Source organism: Gracilinanus agilis, chromosome 2 (assembly GCF_016433145.1).
Source record: "Gracilinanus agilis isolate LMUSP501 chromosome 2, AgileGrace, whole genome shotgun sequence".
Taxonomy (NCBI): domain Eukaryota; kingdom Metazoa; phylum Chordata; class Mammalia; order Didelphimorphia; family Didelphidae; genus Gracilinanus; species Gracilinanus agilis.
In genome coordinates this window covers 369,178,133-369,197,656 of record NC_058131.1, presented here as the reverse complement: position 1 = coordinate 369,197,656, position 19,524 = coordinate 369,178,133, and the positions used below count along the sequence as shown (strand labels likewise).

At 38.1% G+C, this 19,524-nt stretch overlaps 1 protein-coding gene across 1 annotated transcript in view; it reads right to left on the bottom strand.

The window, feature by feature from the left end:
• SLIT3 (slit guidance ligand 3) overlaps positions 1-19,524 on the bottom strand; it is an 835,110-nt gene that overhangs the window by 304,126 nt on the left and 511,460 nt on the right. The gene's annotated exons all lie outside the window — the stretch shown is intronic.

Sequence of the window (19,524 nt, the reverse complement as noted above, 5' to 3'; positions counted from 1 at the left end):
AGGAAGGAAGGGGGAAGGGAAGGAAGGAGGGATGCAGGAAGGAAGGAAGGGAGGGATGGAGGAAGAAAGAAAGGAAGGAAGGAGGGAAGAGAAGGAAGGAAGAGAAGGAAGGGAAAGAAGGAAGTGGTGATGGGGCTTAAATAAGTTTAATCCCATGCTGCCACATTTAAGTTCCTAGAATAGATCCAATTGTCTATTTGAAAACAATGGATCTCTTCAACTTAGCCCAATTTAATCACATAATATGAAAGTAATGAAAAAGGGCGTTTACTTAAAATAGAACACCCAGACAAATAACAAAGAATTTCTGGGAGGGTCTGAGTCCATTGAACAGCTAAGGTTGTGCAGTGTATAAATTCCCAGGCCTGGAGTCAGGAAGACTCATCTTCCTGAGTTCAAATCTGGCCCCAGTTACTTGCTAGCTGTGTAACCCTGGGCAAGTCGCTTAATCCTATTTGCCTCAGTTTCCTTATCTGTAAAATGAGCTGGAGAAGGAAAAGACAAATCTCTCCTAAATCTTTGCCAAGAAAACCCCAAGTGGGGTTACGAAGAGTCAGATATGGCTATAACAAGTGAACAATAACAATAGGAGTCTACTAATCCCAGTTTCCTGTTCAGTTTTATTGGCACACTGCTCCAAGGTAGGGAACATTGAGGGTGTGGTCACTTGTGCATTATATGAACCCAGAAACCGTGAGTAGTGTCTTTCTAAAATGAAACTTCTATTCAGTATGTTAAACATCAAGTCCAAGGTTGTTGGGGTTAGAAGACATTTCTGATCTAGTTTTAACCCCTTGATTTTACAGTTGAGTAAGCCAATGTCATGATTTGAGTGAACTCCTTTCTTCTAGATTATTAATTATCAACAACAGAGAAAGTCTTGAAGAAACAATTTCAGTATATGCCCAGCTAGCATAGCTTGGTTTTGAATTTTATCATCCGGAGCTTCCATTTGTGATCTGATCAGCCCAGTCTCCTCTGACCAGAAAGTCAGACAAAACTCAACCAACCAACCAACATTTGTTAAAAATGTGTAACATAGCTGTGGGACCTTGACCAAGTCATTTAACCGCAGTTGCTTAGCCCTTATCACTTTTCTGCTTTGGAACCAACAGTATCAATTCTATGCCAGGAAATAAGGATTTTAAATATACATAATATAATATAATATAATGTAATGTAATGTAATGTAATGTAATGTAATGTAATGTAATGTAATGTAATGTAATGTAACTCTCAGCATTGTTGTGAAAAATCAAATGAGATATTTTTAAAACACTTAGCACAGTGCCTGGCTTATAACAGGTCTTTTAACAATGCTTCCTTCCTTCTAGCTATAGCAGAACAAGAACATGGATCAATTCATTAACAGCATTTATGAAGCACCTATTATGTTCCATGTATTGTGTTAGATGGGGCAGTGGATAGAATGCTGGGCCTAGAATCTAGAAGACTCATCTTCCTGAGTTCAAATCTGGCTTCAGACACTTACTAGATGTGTGACTCTGAGCAAGTCACTTCATTTTGTTTGCCTCAGTTTCCCCATCAATAAAATGAACTGGAAAAGGAAATGGTAAAACACTCCAGGATCTTTGCCAGTGGGGTCATGAAGAATCAGAAATGACTGAATAACAAATTATGTTCGATAATGGGGATACAAAGGGAAAAAAGGGAAAAAATGGCACAGTCCCTTCCTTCAAGGAGTTTATAGTCTACTGGGGAAAACAACACAAATAGAAATACATAGAATTAAATAAAAAATAAATATAAGGTATTTGTGTGTGTCTGCACGTATGGGGGAGAGTTGGGGTGAGGAGGGGCCAGGAAAGACCTCAGGTACCAGGCGGCATTGATGCTCACCTTTGAAGGAAACAAGTGATTTTAGCGATTGCAGCCACAAGCCACTAGAGCAGCAGCAGCGGCAGTGGCAGCGCTGGGGCACCCCAGCTGGGTTGGGAGCCAGTGGGGTGGGGGCCACTCCAGGGGCTGAGTGCGTCACTTCCCACACTCCATGCAGGATGGATTCCGCATTGTCCTTCATTAGCGCTAATGGAATCTCAAGGTCAATGACCAGTCATAAACGTCAGTCCTAAATGAAGTGCATAGGAGGCGTCTTGCCCAGTGTTTTTTTTTTTTTTTTTAAGCAGACACTGTTGGGGAGCCAAGGGAGTGTCAAAAACGCAGTTAACCTTAAAAAATGAAAACATTATCCATCCTACTGATTTAGAATGTAGCCCTTTTCCACTTAGCTCATCAGATGGGGTTGCCAGTTTCCTGTTGGTTTTAGCTGTTGGAAGATATTGGTTCCCCCTTTTCCCTGTTCTAGTCTACTTTTTTCTTTAGCTATTTTTTGGGGGAGATTCTTATACAAGGAAATCAGTCGGGGCTCTGGAAGGAATGCTGACACGACTAAAAAGCTCCACTTCACTCGTGGGGTCTTTGATTATTGATAGCCCTATTTTCATCTGTCATTTTTCTCCCTTCTCCTCAAGAACAGCTGGGAATACCCCTGCAATCCTTTTCATCTGATATGAATAATATGTTCAGCGTCATGAGTCCAAAAGAGAAGGAGACAAATGGAGGAATGTGTTTAACAGGGGTTTTCATGGGATCCTGGTAAAACACGTAGCTGGGGAACCAGCAGAAACCCACCATGGTGGAGGGAGAGTCTAAAATTTGTGCCTTTTGGGGAAGGGGTAGTGCTTAGATTTAGAGTCAGACCAGGGAGTGAGTAACCTGAGTTTTTCTGTAGCTGTATCCCAGGGTAATTCCAAATGCTGATCACGGCTACATTATAGAGGCCTGGATTCCTTCTGCTCTGATTTCTGAGCAAAAGGTTCCCTTCAAGGTCCTGAGTCTATCAGTGAGAAACTTCTACTTCCAAATCTTAGAAATTGTGAGTGGATGTTGTACCGGAGTATTGTAGTTAGGAGACCGACTATTAGTAGAGTGGAAAGAATAATGGTTCAGAGGTTCAGTCAGAGGACCAGGGTTCAAATCCTGTCTCTGTTGTCTACCACCTATGTGACTTTGGACAAGTCACTTACCCCTCTAGGTCTCAGATCTTCATCTATGAAAGGAGAAAATTGGATTATATGATCTCCGAGATCCCTTTTTCCTCTAAATCTACAATTACGCAATCTATATCCTTGAATGTTACAGAGGAAGGGACAGATAATAATGTGGGAAAAGATCTAGGATAGTTCTTAACCTAGGTGGAGTCCATGGATGGATTTCATGGATGTTTTTGCATATATGTATAAACACACACACATATATATACACACACAAACACATATAAATATATATTTTAATGTAATATGTCCTCAGATAGAAATATGAGGCACCCAGCTAGGTGGCTTATTGGATAGAGAAGCAGGCCTGGAGGTAGGAGGTCCTGAGTTCAAATCTGACCCTGGGCAAGTGACTTATCTCAATTGCCTAGTCCTTACCATTCTTCTGCCTTGGAACTGATACTCAATAATGATTCTAAGACAGAAGGTAAGAGTTTAAAAAAAAAAGAAGAAATATATAAAACTATTTATCATGTGTGTGTTATAAATGCACACACACACCTATTTTTTAGTAACCTCTAACTGAGATTTAGCCCTTGCTTCCATGAGTTTTAAACATTATCCAGAGAAGGTTTCTGGATAAAGGCTACAAGAAGGAATCCATAACATAAAAAAAAAGTTTAAGAATCCCTGTTCTAAAGTTACATACATTTTTAACCTGTCTCAGAAGTAGGAATTCCTAAATAACTCTGAGCTGGATATGTTTTCCTGCCCTTCCTTTCATTCTGACCATAGCAGAATAGGACCATGGAATCAATTTAACAATAAACATTTATTAAGCACCTATTATGTACCAAGCACTTTGTTAAATATTGGGGATACAAAGAAAAAAGAAAAAAAAATGAAAGTCTCCCACTTTAAAAATGTTATAAACTATCAAGGAAGAACACATAAAATTTTAAAAAAAATTATATCTTTGTACGTGCAGGTATATGGGTGTGTGTGTGTGTGTGTGTGTGTGTGTGTGTGTGTGTATCCTAACAGGTCATTTAGCTAGAATTTGTGATTGTTGTTTAGTCATTTTGGTCATTTATGACTCTTTATGACCTCATTTGGGGTTTTCTTGGCAAAGATCCTGGACTGGTTTGCCATTTTTCTTTTCTAGCTCATTTTTACAGATGAGGAAACTGAGGCAAACAGGTTCAAGTGACTTGCCACATGCCTTGAGCCTAAAGCTGTATTTGAACTCTGGTCTTCCTGATTCCAGGCCCAGAACTCTATCCATTGAGTCATCTAGGGACTGTGGCTAGGATTAAATGCCTATTATTATAATATCTCCCATTTCTAAACTGCTTTAAGTCTTGCAAAGTACTTTACATACATTATATCATCTGGTACTTATAACAGCCATATATTATTCAGTCACTTCAGTTCTGTCTGTCTCTTTGGGACCTCATTTGGGGTTTTCTTGGCAAAGACACTGGGATGATTTTGCCATTTCCTTCTCATTTTACAGATGAGGAAACTAGCAAACAGTGTTAAATGACTTGCTCAGGGTCAAACAGCTAGGAAATGTCTGAGGCCATATTTGAACTCCTGACTATAGCCTCAGTCCCCTCTGCACTACAGTGCTACCTAGTGGCCTCAAAGTACTTAGAGTTTGTGGGGGCAGTTAGGTGGCACAGTGGCTAGAAAGCCAGACCTAGAGTTGGAAGGATCTGGGTTCAAATCTGGCCTCAGATACTTCCTAGCTGAATGTGACTCTGGGTACATCATTTAATCCCACCTTTGCCCAGCCTTTGCCATTCTGCTCTAGAGTTGTTAATAGGACAGAAAATAAGGGTTTCTTTCCTTTTTTTTTATTTTAAAGTACCCAGAGTTCTCCTTTTCTTACAATGAATTTATTTTGCATTTACTTAAGTCTGTACATGAGAATATTTCTCCTCAGTAGAATTTAAATTCCTTGAGGACAGGGACTTTTTCTTTTGTCTATTTGTTTTTGTACCTCCACTGCTAGATCACTGCCTGGCATATATGTTCACCTAGGAAACATTCAGTGAGTTCAATCGAACTGAATTTTCCACTATATCGCTTGTGATGCTTCTTCTCTTTTTGGCAATAGAGCTTCAATCTGTCCATACCCCGTACGTTTAAATTCTCATCAGATTTCACCCCCAAACTGGGAGTCTTTCTTAATGTTATTTGCAATTGGTCACATGGGAGATTCCAGACTTGCTCTTGTGTTAATTGAAGAAATAGCCCTCCACAACCTAATAGTTATAGGAACCCCCAGATCTCTCCTACTTGTTTTGAGGAGCCCAAGAACAAATCTTATTGTGCTTAGCTTAGTGCCTGGCAAATGGTTTGTATTTAATAAATGCCTGCTGATTGTTGACTGACTGAGCATTTTTCCCCCCAAGTCTGAGAGTGGAGAATTTTATTAAACTAATAGAATCTCCTTCCAGTAAAGACTTGGGTCTTTCTTTATATGAATATATGAATAAATAGCTCAGTCATCCGTAAGTTCCTTTCCCTTCATATGAACTAAAGAATATCCGAACGTGGATTATCATTTTGATTACAAACATACTTCTATCTAGAAAAAGATCTACCAAAGACCAAAGTCACCTCTATAAATATGAGTTTCCATTTAGACTTTAAGAGTTAAATCCCTTTTTTTTAACGTCCTGGTTGCCTCAAAGCAGCTATATGAGACAGATGTCAGGATGATATAATAAACAGCAATGCCAAAACTAATGAATTAAGGGAAAGGAGAACCACATGCAGAGATTTTCAGATGAAATCAGGTAATGACAGGAAAGAAAAATGAGGCTGCATTTAAAATGGCTTGAGAGTCCAAGATTCAAGGTGTGGAGAGACTCATAGGAGAAATCTCAACTGTGTGCTGCATTCATCTTACATATATATGCATTGGAGCCTGATGTACTGACTTGTATAAAAAATAAAATGAAATTTAAAGGGTCCCTCGGGCTAGTCATACTTTGGTAAGAGAAGTTCGTATATCACTTGTCACCAATGGCTCCAGCTCAGTCATCAGAGACCACAGGAAGGTGAGGAGTTTTAGGAGACTTTTATAAGAAGGCTGTCTCTCTACTTAATTTAGGTTTGTATCAGCTTTCTTTTGCTTGCAACTGATTGCGCTCAGGTGAAGAAATAAATCCCTTTTGGCTAATTCAAATGAGATAATATTTGTATAGTGCTTAGCACAGTGCCTGGCACATAGTAAATACTTAATAAATACGTGTTCCCTTCCTTTAGTTTCTGTGGACAGAGAACAGGGCCATAATCTTCTTGAATATGCTTCAGAGAATTTGGAGTTGAAAGTGACCTTGAGTTTATTGAATCACAGGATTTTGGGTCAGAAGGATCTTTAGAGATCGAGACAGATCCTCTCGTTATATAGATGAAGGAACATAAACCTAAGAAGTCACGTGGATAATAATACACAGTGGGGAGGTGAGTCCACATTCTCTGATCTCAAATTCAGGACTTTTCCCAACATTCCATTTTGGTAGTCACTGAGTTTAGCATTTGCCCTTGGGTAGGTGAACAGTTAAACAATTAAGGACAAATGGCTTTTGATTCTCTTTTCCAGAAAAGGAGACCCTATAAGCTCAACAATCCATTTCATTGTTTTACCAGGTCAAGATGTTTCAGAACTAATGAAATGGAGGGGTATTTGGCTGGGAGAGTGTTGGGCTAACTCTAGCTCTTAAGCTCTGAAATTTTATGATCTTGCTGTTTAGTTGTATTTCAGTCATGTCCGGCCCTTCACAACCCAATTTCAGGTTTTCATGGCAGAAATACTAGAGAGGTTTGCTATTTTTTTTTTCTCCAGCTCATTTTGCAGATGAGGAAATTGAGGCAAATAGGGTTAAGTGACTTTCCCAGGGTCGCATGGCTAGTGTCTGAGGCCAGGTTTGAATGCAGGGTTTCCAGATTCCAGCTCCAGAGCTCTGTCTACTTCATCACCTAGCTGCCCTACTATGATCTAGCTCTGGCTTTAATTTAGGGTTATTTTATCTTTTATTTTTCTGTAGATAGGAAGAACTAATTAGCATCCTTCTTATAAAAATTTGTTCTACATGGATAATTGATAACATGCCAACCCAGGAGTGTCATGAAATTCATATAAAATAATAGATTAAAGCATTTTGCAAACCTTTCAAGTACTATATAAATGCTTATTGTTATTATTATTATTATTATTATTATTATTAACCTATAGTCATGAGGCATCTAGTCTAGTGATTTCATTCCTTGGGCTTTCTATTGCACTCTTACTAATCTCAAGCAATGCTAAAAGAGCAAAACAAGAGCGTGCTGGTAAATGTTTAACTATATACATTTTTAGGTTTAATCTGCATAATTAACATTTTCTCACTCAACAATAAATTAAGCCTAGATTTGTAGCTATTTCTCATTTCTAAGGTATAAATTCTTGGTTTCAAGTCCAACATCATCACGATGATCCCTTGCCTCCTTCCTCCTCCTCCTCCTCCTCCACCTACCCTGCCAAGGATAGGATCATCACCAGGAAATTCATCATGAAGACAGCTTCAGCTTTGGTACTTCATTAGTACTTTCAGTTGCTTCTACCTCTTTGCTTGGAGGGCTGTAAGGTGGAGCAAAAAAACTCTTTCCATGGCCTTCTTTTACAGAGGGCTCAAAGTCCCACTCAGTTCTTCATTTGGTCCCAATTGCTCTATCTGGTTTCACCTAAAACAGCTGCCCTTTGCCTCTTCCTTTTCAGCTGCCTTTTATACATTGTCCTCATCATTAGATTATATGCTCCTAGCAGGCAGGGACTGTTTTTCTTTTTCTTATTTGTATTCCCAGTGCTTAGCACCTAGCAGGCACTTAACAAATTTTTATTGTATCCTTTATCATGTACTAAAAATTTAACAGTGACACAAGATGGTTAGAGCAAGCTCTAGCATATAGAGTTGGCCTCTTCTCCAGCTCCTCTAACTTATCAGAATTTAGAGTTCCATTTTATTTTTTTATAAGCACAACCTACATTCTATCAGCTTGTATGGTGCGAAGACCCCAAACTGGAGTTTCTACTTTTTGGGTTTCAGAAAGCCTCAGTCACCCTTAATTATCTTTAACTTACAACTTGCTAAGGTCATGCATTCTATTCCAGAATTCATGGTCAGGGGTTTTGTCTGATCTTTGGGGAAGGGATTTCTGCCTTTACTCAAGTGGGCAGAGGGCTCTATGGTGGGTGGCTGGAGGATATAGTGATTGAGAAGATGATGCTTCTGCTCTTGGGCACTGATCCTTTCTGAGGACCAAAAAGAGCTAAGCACAGCAAGGCACATCACCAGTAAGTTGACGGTTTAATGAGGAATTTTTTTTGACCATAGTAACCCCATGAAACAAAGAAAACTAGCACATTTCTCCTGGTCCTTTGTTATCCCCTTCTGCAAAAAGGGTAGCAGTGTCAGAAAATTTGGCAAAGTGGGCAAAGAATGACATTGCTTTAGACTTTCTATACCATTAACTTAGCTGTTAGTACTCTACATGTGAGATACTTGCCCAAAATAGGGTCACACTAGAAGAGGATCTGAATCATGTCCACTTTGACATGTTCTCCATAAATGAAACCAAAAGGTAAAGGGAATTTGAAACTAAATGGGAGGATGATTCACAGGTTCTGCTTGGAGAGATAAATATAGGAATTTACAGAGCTGGTTCTATCTTATGTCCCAAGGGCAAGGAGAAACATTATTCTATGGAACAACTAGGTGACCTGAATTGAAGCCCTTGTGATAATCTTTTGCAAAAAGACCATCATGAAGATGATTATAGCTTATGTGTCAACATATGTTGCAGAGGATGAAGAGAGGATATAGAGATATTTTACCAAGAGCTAAATAAGACATTCCAAATTAATTCAACATATACTTGATACTCCGTGATGTTAATAACAAGCTAGGAAAAGAAGATAACAAAACTGTTTGAAAACATGGTTCAGAGTAAAGAATAAGAGAAGGCAAAAGATTCATAGACAATAAAGAATTCTGCCTTAATTTTTATAGCATGAATATTTTCTTCAAGAAGGGTGAAAGGGGAAAGGAATAAGCATTTATATCACATCTACTATGTGCCAGACACTGTGCTAGGCATTTTTTATGAATATTATCTTACCGGATCTTCACAACAACCCTGCAAGGTGGGTGCTTTTATTATCCTCATTTTATAATTGAAGAAACTGAGGTGAACAGAGATTAAGTGACTTGCCAGGATCATGCAGGCAGCAAGATGGTCAAGAATCATTGAAAATGGGGGCAGTTATGTGGCTCAGTGGATAGAGAGCCAGGCCTAAAGATGGAAGGCCCTGGGTTCAAATTTGACCACAGATACTTCCTAAGCTGTGTGACCCTGGGCAAGTCACTTAACCTCAAATGCTTAGTCCTTACTGCTCATCTGCCTTGGAACTGATTCACAGTATCAGCTGAGACAGAAGGTAATACTTTTTATTTTTATTTTTTAAAATAATTTTTATTTTTTAGAAAAGTTATCATGGTTACATGATCCATGTTCTTACTTTCCCCTTCACTCCCCGACCTCCTACCCCACCCCACCATTAGCCAATGCACATTTCCACTGGTTGTAATACTTTTTTTAAAGAAAAGAATCATTGAAAATGGCAATCATCAAATAATATATTGAAAAAACAAAACTAATTATATTTTTTATTTTTAGTATTATTATTTTCACATTTAAAACTGAGGAATGAGGGCAGTGAATAGTTAATAGAAAGATATTTAAAATTATCCATATTCAAAACTTCTTTTTCTATTGATGATAGTTGAGTCACCATTTTGGTTACTAATATCTTCATTCCCAATATGATCATGAGGAAAAAGAAACAATATTAGAGTATCCCACACATATATAAAAGAAGTTTGTGCTTGAAATAACATCATTTTGATGGTTTTGAAGGGTAGATTCTTAAGATATCTGAAAAATGGGAGGATGCCTTGAAAACACTTGGAAAAAATGATACATATCTTAGAGAACATGAATGAAAAAATAGCTAACTACTCATATAACTTTCCTTATTTTTACAAAATCTTTATGAGAATTAATTCCACATGCGTTCTTGAAAAGGCACAAGATGGGAACAGGCAAATTTTCACAAGTGATTGTCTATAAGCCACTTTTTTATAGTCAACAACTGACTAAAATATGTAGAAAATATACATTATCTATTATCTTTATTATTTGTTGACTAAATATGCATTTAATTTGGTAGGGAAAATATCCATTTAAATGAAAGTCTCTGACAAGATGTCTCTAAAAAATGTACAAATTATATAAAACTCCTTGAAAGATACGTTAACAGGAGTAACTTTGATTACTCTGAGTTCTTGTTGTTGTTGTTTTTTTATTTCAAGTGAGGTTTAATATAGTGAGAGGTGTGTTCAACAAAGTGGTTTGCCACCATCTTGGAAGATGTACAGTATATCATCCAAAAAGAACACAGGTTCCCTATAAATGGTGGGATCTTCTAGATGTTCTTGTTTGCAGATGACATTGGGCTCACTGAATCAAGTCCTATCCAATCGCCTATAAAAGATTCATAACACTCAAAAGAATTCAGCCTAGTTTGTCACACAGGAAAAACCAAGTTCCTAGTTTTAGAACTTAGTTGCAGCAGAGGCCATTTGTCCAACCCTCTCCTTTTATATATGAAGACCCAAGTCCCAGAGAATCTAAGTTACTTGCACAAGTTCACAAAGGGAGTAAATAGAAGAGCTGGAATCTGAATATAGAGCCTCAGACTCCCAAATCAACAGTTTCTACCTCATTGCACTGCCTCCTCAGGTTGATGAAGACTCCATAATATAGACCAAAGGTTAACCTTTTTTGTGTTAGCATCAACCTCACAGGGATGTTGTGAAGATCACATGAGATAAGATTTATATAAATAATGAAAATTCCCCATAGGAGTCTGGTGAAGTTTATTGACTCCTCAGAAAAAAAATTTTATTGTCTGTATATATAATGGAAGGAAATAAATTTCAGTTAGAGGTAAGTGAAAATAAAGATGTAATTTTTTCCCATCCAAGTTCACAAAGACCCTCCTGAAATGTACCTACAGATGTTTTTGGGATGTGTGAACTCCAAACTAGGAACCCTTGACATACAGCATGATATGCAATAAGATCTCTCTCTCTCTCTCTCTCTCTCTCTCTCTCTCTCTCTCTCTCTCTCNCTCTCTCTCTCTCTCTCTCTCTCTCTCTCTCTCTCTCTCTCTCTCTCTCTCTCTCTCGCTGTCCTCCTTCATGCACACACACACACACATATATATATATATGTGTGTGCATGAAGGAGTATTTATTCATGTACATAAATGAAAGTAAATACACACATACACTTATATTTCAGACTCTGGACATGGGTAAGGAACTGCATTCAAAAACTAAACAAGAGTAGAGAGACGTAGCTTGCTTTTGGGAAATTTTGTCTGAAGTGCTTTGAATGACCTTCTGTGCATCTATCTAAAACAAAGGCTAATCTTCTTAACATCAATATTCTTCTGGTGAGGCTGTATCACTCTGAGTCATGGAATACTGTAGTCTCCAAAGAATTAAAGTTGCAGGTCACTCAAAGGACAATGGAGAAATGCATGGTTGGCAAGAGTCGGCTGTAAGTTATCACCAATGAAGAACTGCATGGGAAAAAATGGCAGAACAGATACCATTATAAAGATGTATGACTAGAAAAAAAGAGGGAGGCCAGTCATGCAGCAAGAATGATGGACAGCCTGAGTGTTTCCTTGGTGTTCAGGAACTGGCTAAAGATCTAAGGGAAAGGCCTCACCAAGCGAGTGAACCCCCAATAGAGGAGAAAATCTAGAATTGATACCATATGGCAATGGTTCCCAAACATTTTTGGCCTACCGCTCCCTTTCCAGAAAAAAATATTACTTAGCGCCCCTGGAAATTAATTTCTTTTAAATTTTAATAGCAATTAATAGGAAAGATAAATGCACCTGTGGCCATCACCGCCTCCCTGGATCGCTGCAGCACCCACCAGGGGGCGGTGGTGGCCACTTTGGGAATCACTGCCATATGGGATGACAAGGAATAGATAGTTTGTTATATGTACCACTTAAAGAGTACCAACATCAGGAAAATCAGAGATCTATTAAAATATCCGTGTTCACAATGGAGCTGCTGGACCTTTCAGGCCTTCTGGATCCCTTAGATGAGGTATCCGGGGGGGGGGGGCAGGGAGGGAGAAAAAGATGGAAGTACAAACTGATATTTCTCTTCTATGAATTTACCATCAGAGGAGGGGCTAGGTTCCTGCCTACCTTCACTGCCAACCCCACAAGACTTGAGAATATCCTTCTTACTCTGAACGCAGACAGGTAGCCACCTTCTTCTCCCCTTTACTCCTCAGAATATGTCCTCATGGGAGAGCCACACACAATTAGACCAGTTGTCTCAAGTACTATATCAACAATGAGGGCAATGGAAGTATAAACTATTTAGAAGAAAGACTTTGGGGGCAGCTAGATAGCTCAGTCGATTGAGAGCCAGGCCTAGAAGAGGGGAGGTCCTAGGTTCGAATTTGGCCTCAGCCACTTCCCAGCTGTGTGACCCTGGGCAAGCCACTTAACCCCCATTGCCTACCCTTACCACTCTTCTGCCTTGGTGCCAATACACAGTATTGACTCTAAGACGGAAGGTAAGGATTTCAAAAAAAAGAAAAGAAAAGAAAGGACTCTTAGAGCAGGTGTTTTTTAAAGGTTTTTGTTAGTTCACAGATTCCTCAGAATCATGTTTTAAACTTCATGAAATAAAATGCATAGGATTACAATGATTAGATTGGAATAGAGATATAATTTATTTCCCATGCAAATTCATGACTATCCCTGAAATTTCTTGATGGATCCTTATTCCTAAGGCTTTATCCTGAATTATTTTCTCTTTTGTCTTTGTAATATATTTCATGGTGATCTCATTAGCAACCATGAATTCAACTGCCACCTTAATTTTCAAAAATAATTGCTACCTTTTGTTTTTACATCACCTTGATTTCTTAATATATCCTCTTTTCCTTATGAGAGAGCTTTCCTTTATAACAAAGACTAAAAAAGAATGGGAAAAATAACAGTTAAGCAAAATGGATCAACCAACAGATCAAATATGGCCAGCATGCAGTTTTCAACACCCACTTGTGCAAAGATGTAAGTAAGGGAGGTCAATTATCATATCTCTTCTATGGGTCTATCTTGGGGAACCAAAGAGGAAGCAAGCTGTCCATCTCCTGAGATAGAGGTGATGGTCTCAAGATACATAATGAGACATAACATTTTTCTGCATGATCAATGAATGAATTTTATTTTTTTAATTATGCTTATTTATTGCAAGTGTTTGCCTTTATACTTTTTCCCTATGATGGTGGGAGGAGGTGGGGAAGAGTAGAAGGGAGCAAAACCAAATGAAAATAAAAGCTGAAAATATAATCTAAGGAAATTATATCTACAACATTCTCTTTTACGAGTGGGATAGCTGTCAAAATGCTTTTCTTCCCATCTTCCTCTGTATTCTTCATATTTTCTCAAAGGACAGCAATATTACAACATATAAATGCATCTCACATTCTTTGGTCATTTCCTAATTCATGATTATTCTTTTCTACTACTATGTCACAAGAGGCTGCCTAAATATAAATATTTTTTGTACTTGAGACCTTGATTTATTATCTTTGAAATCCTTGGGTTATATCTCTTTGAATGAGATCTCTGAGTCAAAGAATATGGACATTTTTGGCACTTTTTTAAGTATAATTTATAAATTGTTTTCCAGAATGGTTGGTCAATTTACAGCTTCACTAACAGAATATTACTATGCCTATTCACAGTCTTTCCACCAATGACTATATCCATCCTTAGAAACCAAATAGTGCCCTTGGATGATTCTCAGATTTTTATATTTAGCTTCTGGGTCTCTCCTGAACTCCAGTCCTGCACTGTCAGCTGTCTGTTCAATGTTTCTTGCTGGATAGTCCACAGGTATCTCAAACTCAAGATGCCTAAAGCAGAATTCTTTATCTTTCCTCCTCCCAGGATCCTTCTTTCTTTCTAGCTTCTTTCTTCTGAGGGCTGTCACCCTTCCAATTACCTAAGTTTGCAACCTTAGAAATTTACTTTATTCTTTCCCATCTCTTACCCACCACATTCAATCAGCTACCAAGTTTTGTTCATTCTATGTACATAATTTTTTTTCTAGTTTAGGCCTGTATCCCCTCCTACATGAACAATTACAGTAGCCTTCTAACTAGACACCATACCTCCAGTTTCTACCTACTCAATCCAAACTCTAATACTTGTCACTTCCCTACTTAAGAAGCTCCAGGAGGTTCTTTGCTGTTTCTAGAATAAAAATACAAACACTTTTTGTTTAGAATTTAAATCAACTTATAACCTAACTTCAAGTTACCTTTCTAGGATTGTTGTATGTCACTCTCCTTCTTGTTCTTTAGGTTCTAGCCAAAAGCAAATGCTTGTTCTCTTCCATGCAGGATGCTTCTTCTTGCATTAAAATGAATTAAATGGAAGGCCAAAAATATGAAATTCACAGATGAGAAGGTGTGAATGAGTTATGATATACGCTGGTGGGAGTACTCATTTCAGTGAAAATAAATTCTATCAAATGATCTAAAGTGAGACAATCATAAATGAATGATAGTTAAATTTTAGAGACAGTTTTCCTGGATTTCTCCATTCATTCTCATAGGACATGAAACTAGAGTTGGAAGGGATCTCAGAGTCCATCAAGCTCAACTCATTTATTTTTACAAATGAGGAAACCAACACCCATGCAGGTTAAGTCATTTGCTCAATGTCACCAGAGGGTAGGATTAGGATTCAAACCCAAGTCTTATGATTCTAAGTTACATGTTCTTTTCATTGTACTTGCTGCCACCTCATTTGTGTCAGGGTGATAGTTAAATATCTAAGAATGGAAATAGTCATTGTTGAAGGGATTGTGAATAGACAGGCATAGTAATATTCTGTTACTGGAGCTGTAAATTGGACCAGCCATTCTGGAGAATAATTTGTAAATTGTACTAAAAAAAGTGACTAAAATGTCCATATTCTTTGACTCAGATATCCCATTCACAGGGATATAACTCAGGGATGTCAAAGATAAAAAATGTTAGCATATTAGAAAAGCAATAAAGTATAGATACACCAGACTTACATATTCATTTGTTGGGTCTGGGAGGCTATCCATGGCTATTTCTGAAAGACAAGCTTTTTTTTCTTTTCCTTCTTTCTTGAAAATACACACACTCTTACACTCTCCATCCTTGCAAATACATCCCTTAATCTTTTCCCTAAAATAGCGCACTCACAGACAAGCAGCATGACGTAGACATTCATGTACACCTCTTCTCCCCCACCCCCCTAGAAGAAATGAAAAAGACTTTATGTAGCAAAGATATATGGAACAATATGACCCTAAGTTCACATCTATCTCTTGGTAACATTTTTACAAGCTTCTGTCAGAGATGTGCTTAATTAAAATAAAAGTGTGATATATAAACCATTATAGAAGACTGTTATGGATGTTGAGAATAGGAAGGAAGGAAGGAAGAAAGTAATGCATTAACACCTCCTTAAGTGGGCTGTTTCAGAAATGACAACTTATAACCAAGTCACACTTTCAGTAAAACTGTTAAGTAGGTGAACTTAGTCTTTGATGCCCTATTGTCTTTAAATAAATATGTCTCTCTTACCTTCTTCAGTTCCTCCTTTTCCTCCAGACGAACCCCCAAATATCATACTCATTTTATATTATCCTCGTTCTCAAGTAACCTCTGATACTGTAAGATTTAATCTCAGAATTCTTTAATGTTCAAAAGGATAAAGTGTTTAATGGTAGAATGGCAGGCAGTGGGATTATTGTTGGGACACGGTGAGATTTAGCGTGGTATTGGAGTGTGCTGGAGCCAGTTTGAACTGGGGAAGCGATTACTAAATTTTTAGTAGGAACATATACACCTAGGAAATCAGCAAACACTAAAAACCAGGGCTTGCTTTATCATTTCATTGATTGTCTGGACTTAAGAAAGGGGTGGAGAAAATGTTAATAATTCAAATTAAATTTTAAAGTGTGTAATGCATTTCAGAGAGCTGGTTGCTAAACATTTACCAGCATGCCCCTGCTAGGTATCCTCCCCAAATTAAAGCATACGGCAGGTCACTGCATGACTAATTCATAACGGAATTGAACTCCGAACCTTGAAGATGGCTGATGAAATGCTCTTGGTAGATCTGGGGCAGAATGAAGAGTAATAGAATTATAGGATTTAGAGTTGGAAGGGAACTTAGAGATCATCTAGTTCAACTCCTTCACCTTTATAGAGACAGAAAATGATGCCCATAAAAGTTAAGTGGCTTTGGGGTAGCTAGAGGATAGAGAGCCAGACCTGAAGATGGGAGGTTCTGGTTTGAATCTAGACTCAGATATTTCCTAGCTGGGTGACCTTGGGCAAGTCACTTAATCCCCATTGCCCAGCCCTTACTGCTCTTCCACTTTGGAACTGATATTTAGTATCCTGAGAAGGGAATTTGCATTTTGATTTGATCAATCAGAGATTTAGACTTCTCTTCCATTTGCTTTGAATTTGGGTCAATCAGTAACCAGGGATTTGATCCCACAGGTACTGCCCCCCTGGATGGTGCCAGGCTAATTGAGAAATTTCTGGGAGGTGATGAAGGAGAGGTAGTGGGTGAAGGGAACAGGCATGTAAGGTGAGACCCCGCAGGAAGCAGGGGAGGTGGGGCAGGTTCTGAAACTGAGATTCTGAGACAGACTGTTGGGTGTTAGCTTTACCTCCTTCCTACATTTTCCTCTGTCACTATCTTTACCTTGCTATAATATAAATCTACTAACAGTCTCCTGACTTAAGAGTTAATTTCTATAGTTGTCAAACCCATTCTAACCATTACAGTATAGATTCTCAGATAAAAGAAGAGTTTAAAAAAAAAGCTACGTGACTTCTCCAATACCACACAGGTAGTAAATAATAGAAAGGGGATTAGATTCACTTTAACTCTTAATCCAATGTTCTTTCTACTACACCACTTCATTTGGTAATTTGGTTAGAGAAGTAATGTGAAATAAGAAATTTGTTTAAGAAGTAATGAGAAATAAGGTTACATACGTGGGCTTAGACCAAACTGTGCAGGGCCTTGAATGCCTAAAGATTTTAGACTTTTTTTTTTCTGTAGGTATGGGGAAGCCAAAGAAGAATTTGGGAAGGGCAGGGACATGTACGAAGTAATGTTTTATGTAGATTAATTTGTCAGCAGTGTGATGGATGAATTGGAGAGAGAAAGGCTGAAAACAGAGATATTCATTAGGATGCAATTTCACTAATGAAGCCTCACAGTGAATCACAGAGCATTCATTGAGCCAGGGTCTTGCTCCCCTTCTCCTGCTGCTTCCAATGCAGTAAACAATGAAGGAGTCCCAGAGCCAATCCAAATTTGCAGACCAATTTGTGCTCTGAGGCTTCTGGGCTGAGCTAATGTGCTAGTTAAGCCACATTTTTATCTTCTGGCATTACAAATGTAGTCTTCCAAACTCTACATTTCTCCATATAGTCCCCCCTTGCTGCCAAGAAAAGAAAAACATTTCCCTGTACTTTTGCCATCTTTAATATTTGTTTGTTGAACTGAATTAGGTTGAGGGCCTCAAACCTCCTCTTTTTGTTTTGATGGTATCCTCTGCTACTTCTCTGGGATCCAGCACCTACTGCTTCTCAAGAAAAGATTTTCTATTTTGAGTCTGAACTTAAAACCATGTGAAGTTTCTCCCAGAGGTATCTGCATTTTTAAACTTCAGAACTGGAAGAGATGTTGGAAAAAAGAATGAAGAATGTCACAGGCAGAAGGATCACTAGAACATAGAGCATTACAGAATGAAAGAGTTGGAAGAGACCTTTGAATATCATCTGTGATTAAGAACCAAGAAATACCGATTTGCACAACTGGATAAAGCATAACACTGGACCCCCCCTCTCATAGACCAATAATTGAGAGATGATTTAAAGAAAACTTATCTAATTTTAATTGTAGCTTGTATTTTTTGCCCAATTCCTTTGAGATCTCAATTACATTAGTCCTCCTTCTCCAGGGAAAAATAATCTCACTGATTAAAAAATGTAATATTTTAATTCCAGGGTAAAACATTTATGGCACCTGTGTCTGTTCCTTGCAAAAAATGTGGGGGCAGTGAGGTGGCTTAGTGGATAGAAAGCCAGACCTGGAGATGAGAGGTCCTGGATTCAAATCTGGCCTCAGGAACTTCATAGCTTATGTGGCCCTGGGCAAGTCACTTAAACCCAATTGCCTACCCTTATTTTTCTGTCTTAGAACCAATAGTCAGAATTGCTTCTAATACAGAGTTTAAAAAAAAGAAAGACGAAGAAGGTGGGGATTGCAGGTCATTGGATGACACTAGCTTTTAAAGGAGACAAAGAAAACTAGAACATTGACTGGATGGGGCCTTAAAGTTTATTGAAGTTCTTAATCTGGGCTCTGTGAGCTTTTCTAAAAAATACTTTGATAACTGTGGTTCAGTGTAGTTTCCAATGTATTTCAACTTATGCATCTAAAAACATTATTCTGAAAATGGGTATATAGGCTACACCAGACTATTAGTGGGGTCCATGATACAAATAAAATTAAGAATCTCTGACTGAGTCCAATCATCCTCATTTTATAGATAGAGAGACTGAGGCTCATTGAAATTAAGTGATTTACCCATGGCCACAGATAATAAGGGAAAGAAGTGGATTTCAAACCTAGTTACCCTGACAACAAATCCCAAATTCTTTTTATTTCTCCCACATCTAGTCAAGTGAAATCTGACATTATATGTATGCCTCGAACATCATAAAAAGATGGATGCCTATCTTATTTTTAAGACCTCTCAGGAGGGAGTGTATAATTTTCTTTGGCAGTCTGCATTTAAATAACCATTAGTGAATCTAATTAATATTTCAGATACTTTACTTAAAATAGCACTTTTACTGGTAAAACACTTTAAAATCTGTTATTTCATTTTACCTTCCCAATAACTCTATGAAGTTGTGAGAGGTAGGTGGGTATGGGACAGTACTTTATTAGGAAACAGGCTGAGAGAAATAAATCACCTTGCTCAAGGTCACAATTGAATAAGTGGCATCATTTTTACTAGAATTCAGAACTTCTGACACAAGGTCCAAGTTTTTTCCCTTGAGAAAAATTCAGGAAATAGCCTAGAGTATATGATCATAGTTTGTAAGTGAGACTGTGTCATGGGGCAGAGGGAAAAAGATTTGTCTAGAAAGAATGACATTTTCTAGAATTCAAATCCTTTACCATGTATTCTCCAGGGATCTATTTCTATCATTTAATTAAACAACAAGGAGAGAGGGAGAGGAAGAGATGGAGTTGGAGAGGCAGAGA